This window comes from Sturnus vulgaris, chromosome Z (genome assembly GCF_052056855.1).
Source record: "Sturnus vulgaris isolate bStuVul1 chromosome Z, bStuVul1.hap1, whole genome shotgun sequence".
Classification (NCBI taxonomy): domain Eukaryota; kingdom Metazoa; phylum Chordata; class Aves; order Passeriformes; family Sturnidae; genus Sturnus; species Sturnus vulgaris.
This window is the reverse complement of record NC_142283.1, coordinates 33,513,741-33,519,276: the sequence shown is the minus strand read 5'-3', so window position 1 is coordinate 33,519,276 and position 5,536 is coordinate 33,513,741.

The window sequence follows — 5,536 nt, the reverse complement described above, 5'->3', positions numbered from 1 at the left end:
TGAATTTTTAATAAATAATCACTGAGTCATAGAATGGTTTGGGTTGCAAGGGACCTTAAAGATCATCTAGTTCTAATCCCCTTGCCATGGTCAAGAACACCTTGCACTAAACCAAGTTGTTCAGAGCTCATCCAACCTGGCTTTGAATACTTCTAGGCATGAGGCATCCATAACTTCTCTGGGTAACCTGTTGCCTCACTACCATCATAGTAAAGAATTTTTTCCCAACAGCTAATCTAAATCTACTCTCTGTTTGAAGCCATTATTCCCTGTCCTGTCACTAGATGCCCTTGTGAAAAGTCCCTCTCCAGTTCTCTTGTAGGCTCTTTTGGTAATGGAAGGCTGCAATTAGGTCACTGCAAAGTCTTTTCTAGGTTCTCAGTCATTTCTTGTAGGAGACGTGCTCCATCCGTCTGATATCATCTTGGTGTCCCTCCTCTGGACTCACTCCAGCAGTTCTGTGTCCTTCCTGTGCTGGGACCCCAGAGCTGGATGCAGGGTTCCAGCTGGGGTCTCACCAGAGCAGAGCAGAGGGGCAGAATCCCCTCCCTCCCCTGCTGCCCACGCTGCTTTGGATGCAGCCTGGGACCCGTTTGGCTTTCTGGGCTGGGAGTGCCCATGGCTGGGTCATGTCCAGCCTCTCACCCACCAGCACCCCTAAGTCTTCTCACAGGGCTGCTCTCCATCTGTTCATCCCCAGCCTGTGCCAATACTGGGGGTTGTCCTCACCCAGGTGAAGCAACACCTTGAACTTGGCCTTGTTAATCTTCATGAGATTCCTGTAGGCCCCTTCTTGAGCTTGTCCAGATTTCTCTGGATGGCATCCTATCCTTCAGGAATGTCAGCTGCACCACTAAGCTTGGTGTCATCTCCCAACTTGATGAGGATGCACTTGACTCCTTTGTCTATGTCATTAATGTAGCTATTAAATAATACTGGTCCAAATACACACCCTTGAGGGACACCACAAGTCACTGATGTCCATTGGGGCTCAGGTCTTGGCCACTGCTCTTTGGATGTGACAGTCCAAACACTTTCTTAAGTGTCTAGCAGTCCATCCATCAAATCCATCTCTGTCCAGTTTAGAGAAGGATGTTGTGGGGAACCATGTAAAAGGTTTTATAGAAGTCCTGATAAAAATTATCTATAGTCCTTCCCCATCCACTGATGGAGTCAATGGAGTCACTCCATCATGAAATGCCACCAGGTGTTCAAGACAGGACCTGAAGTTTAAATTAATTTTCCTCTGAATCTTTAGGTTTGAATGTCATATTTTCCCTACCACTAGTTGAAAGCTGAAATCCTTATGTACTCCTATGTCCATGGAAGCATGGCTTTTAGAAAAGTATAGAGGACTATAAGACTCAAAAAAATCCATCAGAGCTGGTGGCAGGACACCCTGCATGTGTTGGCTTCCACAATGCTGGAACATGCCTTGGTTGGTGGATGTTTAATTGGACTGATCCCCACTGAGAGTTACTCAGCTCACGAGATGTGTACCAGCAGCATGCAGGGTGACATGTGGGAAGACATGATTTGCAAGTGATCCTGCCTGCAGTCAGGCTCCAGGTGTCATCCCTGTCCTTCCTGAGGTGGAGAAATCCCACTGGGGAGGGAGTGGAAATGCACTGATGATGATCCAGTGCACAAACTTCACAGGCATTCAGCAGAAAGGAGCTGACTTGCAACCCTGATCTCTTACTGCGAAAGGTGAAAGGGAATCATGAACTGTCCTTTGATACTTCTTGCTCTGACTTTTGCATATTGGGTTCTGCACATCAAGGAAAATCTTGTTCCTGTTTGGATTGGACTTTCCAGATCAACATTAAAAATCTGTAAGACTTTTTCCTGAAGATTTTGTCCTTGACACAGTCAAGAAACATCTTTTGTCATGCCTTTTTGCCATAGTTGTCTGATGACAATAACCTGATGATAATTAGCTGGACCTTGTGGGCTCTTCAGGACTTGAAGATGACTTCCCAATCCAAGAACATGTCTCTGTCTCTGAGATATGACTTGTGTCTAGCAATATTGTAGGCATGTTCTAAGAAAATACTTCCCATGGGTTTTGAGTATTTTGCCTGTATATAGAGAGGGATGTAATGCTTTTCTCCTGACTTTAACTATTCCATAATCACACAGTCTTTCTGATTTTTTGTCTCAGCCTAATTTCATTGTTGTGAAAGTGCTCACATTTACATGCCTGAGGAGATAACTAGGCAGGAAAAACCAAATTCCATATGTTTGCTTACAACTATTTAGCTCCTGGAGTTAAAGCTCAATTGGCTGTTTTGCATTGTGGTTACAAAATTGAGAAAGGACTGAATTCCCTGGTGCTTGAAATCCTCAGTGTATATGCACCCAAAGCACGCTTTCCAGAAGTGTTGAGCCTCAAAGGTACGAAACCATTTTAAGAAATGCTCCAAAATACACCGAAATAAAACTTCACTCTGGCAGAAAAAAACCCCCATGAAATAGTAAAACCTCTAGGCTCACAAACCAGATGAGCATACTGTCCTGAAGACTGCTCAAGGGAAAAATGCCATTTCAGCTTGAACTTTGAAGTTTACAGAAAGAATGGGTGGGTTTCGGTACTCTAAGGTAATGTTGTGAGGTTTTCTAAATACATATCCAACTTAAGTATCTATTACTTTATGTATTTCTAACTTCATAGGAGGATTGAGTTATATGAACACCAGAAAGGTACTAATACTTTTTCCATTAGTGTTAATCCTATTACACAGTAAGACAGGCTACTTGCTATATTGGACTTGCCAGGAGTGCAGAGCAAATTCTAAGTGCCTTTTTAAGTAATCCTCTCTGCACTGATACTGTGATTGATACGTACTGAGCTGTTTTGTTTATGAGACACATATAGTATCAGAAATACAAAAGACTGTCAGAGGGAGTGGTAAAATTACCATGGAATTACAGTCCTTCAAAAATTCTAATAGTAGATGTGAGTGCTCATTGCTTCGGAAATGGTTTGGGCGTGATAAAGCTTTATGTGAACATTTTAAGTGCACATAAAAGAATCTAAATGCGGGGAAAAGGGTGCAGCTCCCTCATTTTTTTTGGCTTAGAGTGTCCAGGACATGATAGGGCATGTCCTACTATTTTTTTTGTACTGATAGATGTGAACTTGAAACTTAAGTCTTCAAAATGAAGAGGAGGGTGGGGCAAGGGGAGGGGGAATGCTTCCAGAGATAAGCAGAAGACATATTTCCAGTGCAACAATTAAACCTGTTGCATGTGATAAGTTTGATGTAACCCCAGAAGTTATCACAGTCCATGTGCAGACACAGATCTGCGAGAGGCCAATGATTGAACGGGTTGTCACATCCCTCTTTGGCCACGAGAGCTGATGGCATCCCTGTTAGAGAGAGCTTGCAGGGAGTCACGGTGAAGCAGAGCCAGGCAGCCACTGCCTCTCCCCCCTTACCCTCCCACTTCTTCCTTTGCATGGCTCAGCACTGTCTCCAGGTACTGCCAGCAATGCCAAGCTCTGCTCACTTGCCAAACACAGGCATAGGGATGAGCTTGGGGGCCAGAAGAGAGAAACAAGTAAACAAGTAAAAGCTTAATCCAGCTTTATCCAGCTGTGATGTTGGCTGGTTCCTTGAAAGCAGGGATAAAGCCTATCAGCTTTGTAGCTGAGGGGTGTCTGCATTTGCAGCTGCAGCTCTCTCCAGGCAAAAGAGCTGTGTTTCTTGTTCCTGGAGGGCTGAGTAGCATTGAGTAGAAGAGATTTTTTTTTTCCTTCCAACTGCCCAACAGACTGCCGCCATAGCTTTTAGGTACTGACACTGAATTTCATCAACAGGGCAGTTAACACCTGGAGATGCAACATCACCACCACTCCACATGAGCTCCACCTTAAATCACTCTGAAAGCTGAAGCTGGGGCAGGATATGGCATCTCCGTGCTAGGCTGGGTATTTTCTGCATGCACGTGACAGCATAGCATGCTGCTGGTTTCAGGGTGGAGTTCCAGCGCTGGCTTCTGATCAGTAAACCTGTGTACCCTGTTGTCACTACTAGATAAGTATTCAACAGAGAGGTCTTTTGGTTAACTAAGGGTAAGCCACTCAAGGTCTGTGTCTGCCGATGACCCTCAGCTTTGCCCCTCTCACACCTCTTGCAGCTGAGCCAGCAGAGCTCAAATCCATGACACCAAAAACAGAATTCAAAATTTTTGTACTCTTGAGATGTGGGTTCACTAGGGAGAGTCAGGGTGGCTCCTCCTGATGGCAGGTGCAATGTTCTGGCCTCATCTTTTTCACTGAAATGTTTTGCACTGCAATAGCATATACACTTGATCGATTTGGTGGTAAAAAGGACTTAGTTTAAAATATGGGCCTGAACACTCCAGAAAGGCAATTCTTTCCATTTCTGCTACACAAGACAATAAGTAAATGACTCAAACAAATCCAAGCAGTGGAAGAAGCAGAGATCAAAAGTTGACTGTGCACTAAAACAACTTTTTTTTTTTTCCTTGAGAACAATTGCAGGGAAAACTTCCCCACTGCTTTTTAAAGTGTTTGAAATCTATTGTACCCATGCAGTGACTGAGCCAATTGTTTCATTTTAATAATCTGTGGACACTTTTCCAAAAATGTGCTTCTTTTCTCAGCTGCAAAACTGATAGGACAAGACCTGTCTAAGGTGATATAACTACGAAAGTACTCACAGACAAGTGCTTCTTTTCCTTGTTTAGTTTGCAATGGAGGCATTCTAGATACAATTGTGTTTGTCTTTTTAAAATAGGTGAAATCCACAGCCTTTATCTACTATCAGAGATTCCAGGCTGTTCAGGTAAATCACACAGTGCTCACAGCTAGGTAAGGAAATAAAGGTGATTTAAGTGATAAGCTGATAGAGAAAAAGCCCAGCTGAACAACCCCTTCAGGAGGAAGGTGATGCTGGGTGTTTTCAGGAACTTCTGTAGAGGATTCTTTGAAGTACTGATTGAGAGGGTAAGTACTACTTCCTGCTCAGTAAGCACCACTATGAACACAATGACTTACAGAAAAGACCAAATACAGAGGTAGCATCTTCTCTTAACTTTTATTGTGGTGTAAAAACAATTCCAGATATATTTCCTGTAAAATAAAAATTAAAAATGTCATCTATATCGTTTGGAAAAGGCATTTTTTTGTTCAGATCTAATAACTTAATGGCGTTCACTAGTTATATGAGCTGTTCAGAGATTTGTTAGTTAATTTTTTTTTTTTCTATAAAAACAGGTAAGGTTTTAGGGAAGCATGCAGAGAAACAATGTCTAAGCTTCTCACCTAATACTTCATCACAGCAAAGCAAACTTTGAAATGCATGGAGGTATGGAGTCATCCTGAGAAAGATGAGTAAGTTTTAGTTCTGAAACAATGAATTGCAAGTTTCCTGGGAGTTTAAACATGTTACTTTCCATTACCAGAAAGCTTTAGAAGTGGTAGGTTTTTCTCTGTGTGTGGGAGCTCCACACCTGTAGTAATCTGAAAGGAAGCATCATCTCCTCCCTCCTGAAGCAAACAGATGCA